This window comes from Haemaphysalis longicornis, unplaced genomic scaffold (genome assembly GCF_048455015.1).
Source record: "Haemaphysalis longicornis isolate Haplotype H1 unplaced genomic scaffold, Haemaphysalis longicornis Haplotype H1 scaffold_163, whole genome shotgun sequence".
NCBI lineage: Eukaryota > Metazoa > Arthropoda > Arachnida > Ixodida > Ixodidae > Haemaphysalis > Haemaphysalis longicornis.
Window position 1 is genome coordinate 395,999 of NW_027526269.1, and position 13,756 is coordinate 409,754.

The 13,756-nt window shown below is 45.4% G+C and overlaps 1 long non-coding RNA gene across 1 annotated transcript; it reads left to right on the forward strand.

The window, feature by feature from the left end:
- Positions 1-201: 201 nt before the first annotated feature.
- Positions 202-2,899, forward strand: LOC144166278 (uncharacterized). Its single transcript, XR_013321620.1, has 3 exons — positions 202-337; positions 1,442-1,519; positions 2,028-2,899. It is a non-coding gene; the product is annotated as an uncharacterized LOC144166278 (long non-coding RNA).
- Positions 2,900-13,756: the final 10,857 nt, after the last annotated feature.

Here is a 13,756-nt window from a genome sequence, read left to right on the forward strand (position 1 = left end):
AGTGTGTACGGCGGTCGTAGTTCATGGAGTAAGCTCATAATTTAGTGAAGCTGCTGTTGCCTTGCATCGAGCACTCAAACTTCTACGATGCCAAACTTAGCGCAATCGCAAATGTCGTAACTCTCATCGCCACTTTCTTGTGGGTGGCCTCCCGCGAGTCCTCTCAGCCTGAGCATCCCTTGCTTTCCCTAGGATGCACCCCACAGAGGCGGGAGTACAGGTTCCCCAGGAGCCTGCCACAGACACATGAGCGAATCTGCCACATGAGCGAATCCTGAGCAGGGTTCGCCTGACGATTGATGGATCAGCAGCCATTCCCCAGCCAGGCTCAAATGAGGTGAGTGGGGGAAAATGATGCCCCCACCGCAGTGAAACCTCTGGGCGAGGAATGTTGCCGCAGTGAAATTTCTGCTACAAGAACATAATATTTCCTGTGAGCAAGAATAAGCAGACAAGAATTTCCCTCTCGCCAAGCAGATTTGCTGTACTGAAGTTTGAAAGAGCTGGCTGGCTTGCTTGATCATAAGTCGTTTTCCTATTCCCATGCACTGTGACTTCAGGAGGGGAAGGTCATCTTTTACTCACAAACCATTGCGTTAATGCAATAAGAACGAAGTACACTTAACTTTTTTAGATGCGACGCTCAGAGCATCTCTTGTCGGCGGCCCTGTCCTTCCTGCGTGCGTCCGTTGTTGTTGTCCGCAGCCTATCTCCCCCTCTCCTCTCCGATAGCGAACACTCTCTCGCGAGAAGCATTGGATTGGCTTGGATTGGATTTGGATTGGATTAAAGTGGAATGTGTTGGATTGTGTTGCGTCATAGCCGCGGCACTCTCTCTCTCCGCGGTCTCCTCTCCTTCGGGCGCGCTGCGCATATAACCGGTGTGCCGCTCTCCGGCGGCCTTTCGGTCGACGGTTGCTCTCCGCTTGCGCTTGAACCCCCCTCAGCGTCGCATCACACCAGGGTTCCCGTGAGGGGAGGTGGGCGTAATTTTTTCAACACAAACCACCAAGCCTCGAACTAAGTTAAAAAAAATACCTTGGCAGTGGCTAGCTCTGTCAGTTTTGGCTGAACTTGTCAGTGAATCTGTAGGCACCTGCTTTGACAACCCAACATTAAATGGTCTCGATGTCGAGCTATATATATACTAGAGGGGAAACTGGGGCATGCATATTTGCAGCAGAAAGCAACTTCCTAAAAACGTATGTGTATGTGCTATCCTGATATGCCTTTGGAATACGTAATGCTTTGCTATGGTATTGCGTACTATTCTGGAGCATTTGAGTGATAATTTTAGACACCCTTTCAAGTTCGCGTGCTACAATTTAGTATATTAATGGGGCTCCAAGGCTTGGCTAAACTGTGGTCATTGCGTGACACTGTATTTTAGAGAGTTACTTTTCTGTTTTTGGAACTTCCATTTTTTCCCCCCTTCGAATAGATTGACGCAGCTGCATTCCAGTTGAAAGAACAACCGCGTTCCTCATCATCGGCAGAGTCCCTGGCAGCGAACACAATGGTATGTCTGCCAAAGGCATTTCTTACCGTGATGCACTGCACCTTTGTTTCGTCTGGGTACACAGCAGGAAGCAAGTATTTGAATCACACCAAGTGTTCGGCGCAATGCTGTGCCTGAGTGCACTGCTAGAGACAAAACCTAAGATGAGTATAAGTCACTATCTGCCTAAGCATTTCTCCCCAAGCTAAAAGGAACCCAGCAAAATATATGAGGATGCGTATTAGGAAACTATAAACCTCTTTTATCTACTCATCACTCCGCTGAAGCACATGCTCAGTCGACAGCGGACCTTTATAAGTGCTATGTTCTAAGCGTTATCCTAGTTCGCAGTATCAACCGTTAGCGCTTGAATTCCTGCATGCAAAATTGACTTCACAAGTGAAAATGCATGCTATTTAAGACTACTATGGGACTTTCACCAATGCACGCAACAAGAACAAATCTGGGTTGTAATGGTGCCTATATGTTCGCGCTTTTAAAGCTGGTATTTTTTTGCCCTCTCGTGTAGCTTAACAAGGAAAATGTCCACCGCCGGGCTGGCAAGCCGAAGGTGCAGCCTCAAACCAAGAAGCAGCTGAGGACAAAGAACACTTGGCCCTGTTTCTGCCTCGTAGACTGCACATGCTATAGTGTGCTTAGATTTTATTTATTTGTATCGTATTTTCATTTATAATGTATTGTATGTTGTATTCGCACTTTTATTGTATTGACAATCGCCCCCTCTTCAAATATGACGTCCGTATGTGCTATGGCGCGAATTAATGGTATTATTAAGTTGTCGGTTAACCAGTGTAAAGGTATCTTGTGCAATGGGTGCTTCTGTGACTATGGCACAATGTTTGTTCTGTCATACTGTGCCCGCTTTGGTTTAACGAGTTGGACATTTTACACTTCTGGCGACTCTTATGCATCGCGCACGCATGTCTTCGTGAGTCTTCGTACTACTTAAAGCATGGCTTATTGTAGGGGCTGGATATGCCTTTTAATGGTATTTATGCAACGAGAATTTTTTTAGTGATGGTTTGTGACAAATAAATCTGTTTTGAGCAACATTTCTCTCGCACCTGAAGTTGCTTCAATTCCCCCGTTTTATGCAGTACCATGCTATGTCCTCAGCTCAATATATGCCACTTTTGAGTTTGTGCATAGCTTTTGTTTTGTAACCAATTTTTTGAGTACGTAGTAGGTTTTCTGCATTGGTGGTCTATCTGTGTGCTTCCTGCATGGGGCTGTTCTGTTGCTTGGCTGGGTTGGCCACTCTGACGAAGTGGAGGGTACCTTTTACGAACGCGATTTCATTTCACTTCTTTGGATACTCCCGAGCTGAATGTGCATATGTGCATTTCGCCTGATATAGTATTGTGGTTTTCAACACGGTGTGCAATGGACACTTCACTCACTGGACTTGTGAGTGCTTTTGCACCTCAGTCTTTTCTCAAAACAATTCTGGGTGGTTGCGGTGAGGTACGTCGCTCTTTAAAAGTAAACTTGCCAAGGACACCCACCAATCTTCACCCCCTCAGCATTAGGTACTACACTGTGTGCTTCATTTGATGTGTTTCACTTCAAGCCAGGACAATCCCAACCCACTTTTGTCATGGCAGTTCTGTACGACGAAAGGGGAAAGCAAAAAGGCAGAACTCGATTTTTGAAGGACTGTCCCCTCGAGGTGCACCGAAAATAAACGGAACAGACTTTCCCCCTGTTTGTCTTTTTCTCATCCTACTAAACTGAAAACGCGGAACCCTATGTACAGTGTGGAGAGCCTCACGTTTGTCTGTGCAGTTTTAGAAGTTATTGCAATCCGAACAAAGTGCATCGTTGAGGTGTATACACCACCTCTATTACTTCAGCCTGACAATGAAGTGTGTCAACTGGTGCTGTGGAAGTCATTTTACCATACTCTCTTTAGGATGCGGCACGCGATGCACCTTGCAGTAGTGCTTTCTGCTGTTATGGTAAACCTGTGAAGAGCTGATGTGCACACACAGTGTTGAAGCACAGTGGCGCTTTTCTCCTCTCTGCTTCAATGAGCACACATAAACCTATCTCCTCTCCGGTGACAAAAACTGACTCGAGAGACAAGTTTTGACCTTGTGAATGCTTCCACAATCCAAAATGGGAGGGGGAAGGCATGCCTTGGCCTCGCCAAACTTGCGCAGCGCAGTGCTCGTCATTTGAGATGTGTATACACTCCACCACGTGCTTCTTTTGGAGACATCCTATGCAGGTGCTCTAGCTGGATGTACTTTTAATGGCAAAACATTAAATGACGTATTGAGTGAACAAGCCAGCGCTGGCGGCAGCAGAACTGCTAACTTCCGTGACTGTGGAGTGTTCCGTAGCGCATACTTTGCTATAAACATAAAATAGATCGCACTGCTGGGCAGCTCTTGCACATGTGCAGAGTGACGTGGAAATCTGAGAGTGCTGTGGTAGCCACGATTACTGTTTGGCATCTCGCAACAGCAGCACGTTATAAAGCACACAATGCGGTGCCCTCACCAAATGGCCCAACAGTCCCCGGTGAGCCAGGCCACTCTGCAATGTTCCACGAATTTATCGCAAAACTCTATAAACATTACTCCAAGTGCAAAACTTTAGTATTTGGTGGCATTCAATTCTACATAAAAGCTTTTTTTTTGCATTAGCAACTTGTAAGGAGTGCTTGGGTGTTGGTTTTCGCACTTTAAAAATATGCAGTGGCTAAAATTTGCACGAAGCGCAGCATGCACACAGAAAGTGTGACTAAGGTGAGCCGTACAGGCAGTGTTTTATGGAGGGAGAGGCTATGGTTTTGAACCTGCTGAGATGCATACACTCGTTGCGAGAGACTGAATTTGCGGCATACTTGAGCTTTTACAGTGAAGCCACCCCTACTACCCCCCAGTACTGGCACGCCTGTGTTGTCACACCCGCAAACAGCTGTGAACAATACCTAAGAACCAGAAGTGCTGCATTAATACAACCCCCTGTTTTGCTCGTTTATGAAGTCTCTCAGACTCCACGGCGATAGTCCCATTTCCCCAATATTTCCCTGACAGTGCGCCTAATGTTGCACTTCGAGGTCTAACGGCGTTAACAGGCACCTGCAGCTTGACATATACAATGAGCATCACTTTGCTTGGCTAGTGGGGACTAGAATTAACAGCAACATGGGACCTGACTACCAATCGGCAAGTGAGGAATAGGTGGTATCAGTGCGAGGGACTCTCAAATACAACAAAAAACTAGAAACAGCCAGCCGTATGCACTGAGAGCCCAGCTCATGGCCCAGCCAACGTTTATATATCTATGAACGTTGGGCCCAGCTCACACCGTGGCCCAGCTTGACCTGCTGGCGCCATCTATTGAAATGGCGTAGAGGTAAAATGCCCGCTGCGTGGCCTCCGCGATCGGCTACCGGCGGCGCGCAATTGCTCCGGCCGTCCCAATCGCCCGGAGAGAGCGTAAGTTGAAAAGGGGGCGTGGCCGCGTTTTTCGCCGCACCGCGGCGCGCGTAGCCTAAGGTCGCTACGCGCGCCGTAAAATAACAGCCCATAAAATAACAACAGTAAAATAACAGCCCAGCCAGGGGTAGCGGCAGGGCAGAATTAAAAAGAAATCCGAGTTGAGAGACTAAATTTAAATTCAAACTACTAAGATAGGCTAGATGGCGCACGCCATCACCCCGATTCAAAGGGGAGGCCTTTAATCATCATCATCATCATCATCATCATCGCTTTCCCTGGCGCGGGCGGGCGCAGAGGACGAAAACTCGGCCTTGACAGCCTGTGTGCGACGTTTAATAATAAAAAAGTTACCGCACACCAATGCAGGAGAAAGGTAGAAGTAGTTGCTGGTGCCATTGGGGTAGTTACTGGTGCCTTTGAATTTTCGACGTAGACTATGCCCGGGGTGATGCATAAGTGAATTCATTGCACAGCAGTATTCTTTTTTGTAGTCACGCATGTTTCCAAAACACAGCACGTTTTCCGGTTTTATTTCTGAAAATCTCGTACGTGTTGTTTGGAACGCACGGAACACATATTCTGTGCGTTCCGAGCAAGAACCAAATTATGGGAATTCAACCGACCGAAATCCAACCATTAGTAAACACGAAAATACCCCCTATGTCGTTTCCTTTTTCCTCCTTTAAACGTGCGGGCTTTGACAGATAAAGTAGATGACATGGCAACACTACTTGAAACGTTTGGCGCAACTTTTACCGCGATACTATTAACAGAGACGTCGTATACTTCAGCATCTGAAGTGTATACTGTCCAAATGGCTATCTGTATTTCTTCCGCAATAGGCAGGGTAAACGTGCTGGTTCCGTTTATTGGCATGCATGCTTGCATATACAAACGTACAGAGAGGCTTCCAGTCTACCATAAATGGACGTGGTCTAAGTTATGTAATAAAAATCTTTACCCGAGTTACGATTATGGACTGCACTTGATGTGTTTATTCACTAATATCCCGAACAACTTACGTACAGCCGATGCTGTGCATTCAGATATTAGTGATCAGCTTAACTGCTGACTGAAAAAAATAATGCCCTTAAAGGGACCCTGCAACACTTGCCATCGACTGCTAGTACTGTATTTTGGGATAAAGTCTATTGTCCCAGAAATCTCCTCCCGCAAGAATTATGAAAATCCGTTCACAATTAACGATACTACGCGCGATGAGAAATCGCGCATAATCGTTCCCTCTCAACTCGAGCGCGGACAGAGGCGACGAAAGCTGCGCGCTCTCTCCCGGAGAGGGGGTTGGCTCGCGGCGTTCTCTTCGGCGGCCTTCGATATATCACATGCCGGGTAGTTTTCTCCTTTTCTCCGCAACGCGGAGGGGCCTATTTCCGGTCTGGTGCCACAAAAAAGCAGGCATGGGTGCCTGCTCGCAAGTGGGCGCTCGGGCTGGTAGGGCGTTTTGGAAGCAATAAACGTTTGTAGTCGAGTGGTTTCGTTGAAAGGGAAGTATTGAGCTCATCACTGAAACTCCGCGCGCACTCAAAACACAAAATAAACGGCAAAACTGTGCCTACAGGTTCAGGCATAGAAGAGGTTCGTACACAGCGATGACGACGACGGAAATGGGAGAATCTCGCCGCGAAGTTGACCAGTGACAGCCGATCGGGCAGCCATGGCCTATGTGACGTCCCTTAGGCCATGCATAATGAGGACAACTGAAGAGAGAGCGGTTTGTTTTTCCGCGTCTTTCACATCGATTTGCGCGCTCACCGCTTCACGTGCACGTGTAATATTTGGCTCAGGTATTCCTGGCAGTGTAATCTAAACGTCGCGCAGGTTTACTTGTACTGCTCAAATAGTGTTGCAGGGTCCCTTTAATATGTCATGCCGACAAATTATGTGCAGAATATATTACCCAAGCAAATCTAGAAATTCAGAAACAGTTTTTCGGGAAAAAAAAACACATGTAGAGTCGATAGCTATATGAAAAGCATCGCGGAATACCATTGGATCACGAGGAGGGACATCTTTCGTTTGATCCTGCAATTTTTACGTGTCACAAGCCTCAGCGAGTCATGGTGAATTCCCGCGCATAGCGGTAAAAAGGTGCTGATCGGGTGAGCAATTGCCGGCATACCACAAAGGCTAGGTCCACCCGTCAATAAACATCACCACCACCACGACTTTTTCACTCACGGCAAATAATTTGGTAGCGAGATTGCAGTAGTTACTTGAAACCCCTAAGCATATTAAATAAACGCAGTGTCTAGAGTTACGTCCGACGGAACCCAAAATCGAAAACTAGAGTTACGTCCGACGGAACTTTAACCAGTTTCTAAAGTTACGTCCGACGGAACTCAGAATTGAAAACTAGGGTTACGTCCGACGTAACTTTAAGCCAGTTTCTAGAGTTACGTCCAACGTAACCCAAAATTGAAAACTAGGGTTACGTCCGACGGAACTTTAGGCCCGTTTCTAGAGTTACGTCCGACGGAACCCAAAATTGAAAACTAGAGTTACGTCAGACGGAACTTTAAGCTGGTTTCTAGAGTTACGTCTGACAGAACCCCAAATTGAAAACTAAAGTTACGTCCGACGGAACTTTAGGCCAGTGTTTTGAGTTACGTCCGGCATAACGTAAAGCACAAAAAATTTGCAGCTCTTGAAGACTCTTGAACCAATTTACATGGTTCAAGAGTAATTAATAGGGTTGGGTGTCAGTTAATATTTCAACCCGATTAATTGGCATCGATTAATTCGATTATGCATGGATTATTCGGTTGTGTGGTTTTTTTTAGAAAAAAATGACCAAAAATAATTATGTAGTAGTACATATCAGATCAATATGCTCATACACTTGTTCAGACACATTCCGGATGAGGTAAGTACGTCATCATCACGGCGCATGATGCGGACGCGACGCTTATCAGCTCGTTCCTCGCTCACAATTTTTCTAGATACAGGAACATCAGCACCTGCCATGAGTGCCGATGCCGCCAATTAATCGCGCTTTTCTCAGTACAGAAATAGTTTATACAACGGCAAAACGGTATGTATAAATGCCCACTGGTCGTTTTTTGTACCATGTATATTTGTAGTTTTTATTTGAAATTTTGCCCTGTGGCATGAAGATACACGAGTTGAGATAAGAGTTGTCGATGAAATATTATTGAGTAGCTATTTTCCCGTCTGTTTTCGGTTTTAATCACTGCAATCTTTTCGCATACTGGCATCGTTTTCTGTCTTTACGTAAGGCGGGTTATTTGAACACGAATATGATACTCGACATGCTTGCATATAATTTCAACATGACATTTTTCTTTCTATTGCTCAGAAGCTTGGACTGGTTAAAACAATTAATCGTGACTAAAGCATTAATCGATTAATCGGAAGGTTAATTGATCAATTACGTACCACTAATAATAAATAATTAATTAGTGATAATAAAGCGAATGCCCTGGTACTCCTTTATTTCTTCACAGAATAAAAAATCTCGCTTCGTTTTAGTTACCTGATCTGGCTGATTAATGAAAAACGTATTTTATCAAAGTCGCTACTATTATGGGCAGAGTGGGTGGTTTTTACGCCCATTTGTGATATGGAGCAAACAGTCACTTTATATTCAGATGCCAGCAAAATGATATTGAAGTGAAAAGCTGAAATTTTCTCTTGAAGGAAATGGTTTGCACATATTCGTCCAGGCATTAAAAACACTCAAGCTTAATTTTTGCATGTACATTTTACGGAGGTTACATAGGTGAGCATGCAGTAGATGGGAAAGCACGCAGTAAACTTTATAAATGTGCGGAGATAATTGTTCTGATCTTTCGGTTTGTTATTTACTTGTCGGCGAACCTGAAGCACATTTTTCAAGGAAGCTGCTACAAGGCCGTCTGCCGCGGCTGGTACTAGCACGCGGGGGACTGAAGAAGTCTGAAGCCCATCAGACACCATTCTCTGATTAGCGGGCGCCGACTGTAAGAAAAGCACGATTAATCGGCGCCATCGGCACTCACGGCGGGTGCTGATGCTCCTGATTCTAGAAAAGTGTGAGTGACGAACGAGCTGACAAGCGTGTCGCCCGCATCATGAGTCGTGATGATGACGTGATGATGACCTCATCTGGAATGTGTCTGAACAAGCATGTAAGCATATTGATCAATAATTATTTTTGGTCTTTTTTCTGCCAAACCAACACAACATCTATATATATATAACCGACGCCCAGCCTAATTAATTAGATGTGTTAAAATACTCTTGACCCATGCAAATTCGTTCTCGGCACAAACTGCAGACCCTACAAACTGGCACTGCGCCCAGGGCAAGACATTCTATTTTTGTTAATTCCTGCCTTCTCCTTTCCTTGCATGTGTTGGATATGGAAAGAAGTCTACAAGGACTAGTACAGAAAATTTTTGAAATATTTAATTGAAACATCCATCAACCCAGCTGGGATTCGAACCCAGCAGCGAACGATGCAGTCACATGCGATGCAGCCCAGCGAGCGAGCGATTCGAACGATGCAGCGCATCGTACGATGTACGATGCGCTGCATCGTACATCGTACGTCGTGTATCGTACAAGCATGGCCTCCTTTATACTCTACAAGTGACAGATTACAGTGTACAAGTGACAGATTACACCTCGTCATGGTATTTGGTGCCGTTAGCTGTAATTTTTTTAATGCTTTACGTTCGCCGGACGTAACTCAAAACATTGGCCTAAAGTTCTGTCGGACGTAACTCTAGAAACTGGCTTAAAGTTACGTCGGACGTAGCTCTAGTTTTCAATTTTGGGTTCCGTTGGACGTAACTCTAGAAACTGGCTTATAGTTCCGTCGGACGTAACTTTAGTTTTCAGTTTTGGGTTACGTCGGACGTAACTCTAGAAACTGCCTTAAAGTTACGTCGGACGTAACCCTAGTTTTCAATTCTGGGTTCCCAGTGTCTAGAGTTACGTCCGACGGAACCCAAAATCGAAAACTAGAGTTACGTCCGACGGAACTTTAAGCCAGTTTCTAGAGTTACGTCCGACGGAACCCAGAATTGAAAACTAGGGTTACGTCCGACGTAACTTTAAGCCAGTTTCTAGAGTTACGTCTGACGTAACCCAAAATTGAAAACTAAAGTTACGTCCGACGGAACTATAAGCCAGTTTCTAGAGTTACGTCCGACGGAACTTTAAGCTGGTTTCTAGAGTTACGTCTGACGGAACCCCAAATTGAAAACTAAAGTTACGTCCAACGGAACTTTAGGCCAATGTTTTGAGTTACGTCCGGCATAACATAAAGCACAAAAAATTTACAGCTCTTGAAGACTTTTGAACCAATTTACATGGTTCAAGAGTAATTAATAGGGTTGGGTGTCAGTTAATATTTCAACTCGATTAATTGGCATCGATTAATTCGATTATGCATGGATTATTTTGTTGTATGGTTTTTTTAGAAAAAAATGACCAAAAATAATTATGTAGTAGTACATATCAGATCAATATGCTCATACACTTGTTCAGACACATTCCGTATGAGGTAAGTACGTCATCATCACGGCGCATGATGCGGACGCGACGCTTATCAGCTCGTTCGTCACTCACATTTTTTTCTCACGCCGCGCTTTGTCTTCGGCACGAACAGAGGCAAGGGGCATCTGAACAGGCGAAAAGCATCTAATAGCCGGATTTCCGGATTACAATGTTCTCAGTTTCTTTTACTTGTATTTCCTTATATATTATCTGCGGATGAATCGTGACCGCCGCACGCAAATGGCGGCAGTTCTCGGCCACACTCGGCAAGCATGATGCCAACTCCCATTTGGGCGGGCGAGAAAGTTCAATGAAAACTACTCCCCTTGCCTCTGTTCGTGCCGAAGAAAAAGCGCGGCGTGCGCGTGACGTGTACAGCTCTGAGTGCCATGAGCGCGTGGGCGTGGCTTTGCGGCGCTCAGCTCCCGCACGGAGCCCGCTGTGCGCATCTGGAGAGCTGAGGTTCTGAGCGCTGTGGCTCTGCACGCAATTACATTTCAAAAATCTAATTATCGATATCGGATGGACTCATGATCCTTTACAATTTCCCTATTACAACCAAGCACCTAACTAGAATAAATAGAAAGTTAATTAATAACTTCTAGTTAAGTATGCCATGGCACTTGAAACCGTTTTATAGCTCCCGCCACGGTTCCTGTTCACTTGGCGCAATTAAAACAATTTTAGCTCCGAAAGCCTATTTTTAAAAATTACTTCGTCTTCCCGGAAACACGCAGTATATATATCCGCCGCTGAAAATCGTTCGTCTCCGTCCACGGGGACGACCTGCTGTATCCTAGCGATATACAGTTTCGATGTAAAAAACAAACGCACGGGGAATAAGATCAATACTTGACGTGTTGAACCCTCGATTTGCTACAATAAAGGCAAGAAAAAAATGCTGGTCATACACGACATGTTAAAGCGAAGCTTTTTATGGACACGCGAAAGGAACATCCGGCGCTGCCGTGTACGCAGAAAACTCCGCCGGCGCAACCGCATGCCATACGCTAAAAAAGAAATACAGGCTGGAGAGGAGTTAGAAGTAAGGGAAGAAAGATTGGCTGAGTTTGTAGATGACGTAGCTATACTATCGCTTCTACCGACCATAAGTGGGAACGGCGCATTGGACGGAGCGGAAACGAGTCTTTCTGGAAGCAGAGCGCGAGCGCAGCGCGCTATCTACGTGAAGCGCAGCTCAAGCGACAACGGCGGGTATGTTGTAATAAATAAAAAAAATGAATTATTTAATTGAAAAATCCATCAACCCAGCTGGGGTTCGAACCCACAGCACTGCATCGTACATCGTACGTCGTGTATCGTACAAGTGACAGATTACACCTATGGAGCGGGGAGGTTCCCGTTTGAACCCATTCCCATTTCACCCTTCCCGCTTGTTCCGTCCCGTTTCAACCCGGCGCAAAACGACCTTCCCGTTTCGCCTTTTCCCACTTGGCCCGTTCCCGTTTGAACCCGTTCCCATTTTAACCTTCCCGTTTGTTCCTTCCCATTTCAACCCGGGGCGAAAGAACCTTCCCGTTTCACATTTTCCCGTTTAGCCCCTTCCCGGAATAACGTACCCAGTTTATGAAACTTTATAAAAACATTTTCATATTGTTTTTCATTTATTTCCGTTTGTTCACAGCCGCTGCGATAGCATGCTCAGTACATCCAGAGTCCTCAATTGACTGCTTTTCAAACGTGGGCTTCACTTTTTGAATCTAGAGACGACGACATTTGGTTACAATTCGTCATACCAATTAACAAATCTTTTAAATTAACAAAGCCTAACAAACAAAGTAACAATTAACAAATTAATAAACAAATCTTTTAAATTAACAAACAAGTCTTTTAAAGTAACAAACCAAAAAATGATAAAATAAAAAAGCCCAGAAAAGCGCCGCGGAAGCACAAATAAAAAATCGCAAAAACACCCTCACTTTGAGTGAAATCGTATTTGGCGGACTAACACATGTAATCGTTATAATAGCGCAAGTGTACATCAATGTCGAAAAGAAACAGATGAAAACTATACAAGATAAAAAGATGTATAAAAATAAAGTAACCCTATGTATCTGGATACATATGCCACATCTGGCTATAAAAAATCGCAGTCATGAGAAGCGGCGAAAAATATAAACTTAGCTTTGCGTTTTATTGATTCTGTTTATTCCCGTCACTCTGGTGTACTCAGTTTGCATAGTAGGGCAAACCTTCAAAAACTTAAGCAGCGCAGGGTCGTCTCTAGCCTAAATTTTCTTTACTAGAGAAACTTAAAAATTGTCGCGGGAATACTACCTCTAAGGGCCTTTCAGACGTTCAGCGAGAAGACATCATAGTAAGACTATCAGGCAGCCAACCAGCTGAACGGGAAGGTCGTTTCGGGAACTGGCGCACACGGGACGGGTCAAGCGGGAAGGGCGTTTCGGGAATGGGTTCAAACGGGAAGGGGTCAAACGGGAATGGGTTCTTTCGGGCTACACCCATTGATTGTGGCTTGCTTAGGATTTCTGCCTCAGTCTTAAGGCGAGCTGCAACCAGTTTTGTGAAGCCCATATCGCCACTTTGGATGCAGATAAGCCCGGACTGAGCACTTCTGCAGTGCAGCCTCAGAAGTGCTTTACGTCGTATACGTTCATATGCCTTTGTAGATATATGGGGCTGAGAACAACACAGCGACAAGTTGTTTCCTCGGACCATGTCGGCCTTACTTTCTTAAAATTCCTTACTTGTTCAAGCAAGAATAATGCGGAAGACACGTTTTCAGCGGCCTTTTGCCGTATGTACGAAAGGTCCGCACTGAAGGAATCCTCTCTCAGCTGTTGCAGCGGTTTAGTCGCACAATTTGACTCATGAGGTCGCTTTCCTTCCTCTTCCACTTAACTTTTTCTGTAGTCAACAAGGTTGACGCCGATCTGCTGTCAACATAAACACCTCCATCATGCTTGTCTTCAAGGATCACCGCTCCAGGCTGTCCCGAATATCCATCTGGTAGCGTGTCCACGGGGGCGTCGTCAGGCAGGGTTTCTGTTGTGGCAGCACACGGAAGCGGGATATAGCGAGATGTAACAGCTGACGAAGCGTCAGCGCACCCTGCGTCCCCAAAACGAGCCCTTTTATTCCAGCGCTCTTGATGTTCCGGCGAGCTCCAGTCCGGTGCTCTGGCTGCAGAAAATTGCATGCAGATGACAACGAACGCGAAAAAACGATGAGAATCAGAGCTCTTCGCCTTTCCCATTTCCCCTGTTCCCATTTGAACCCG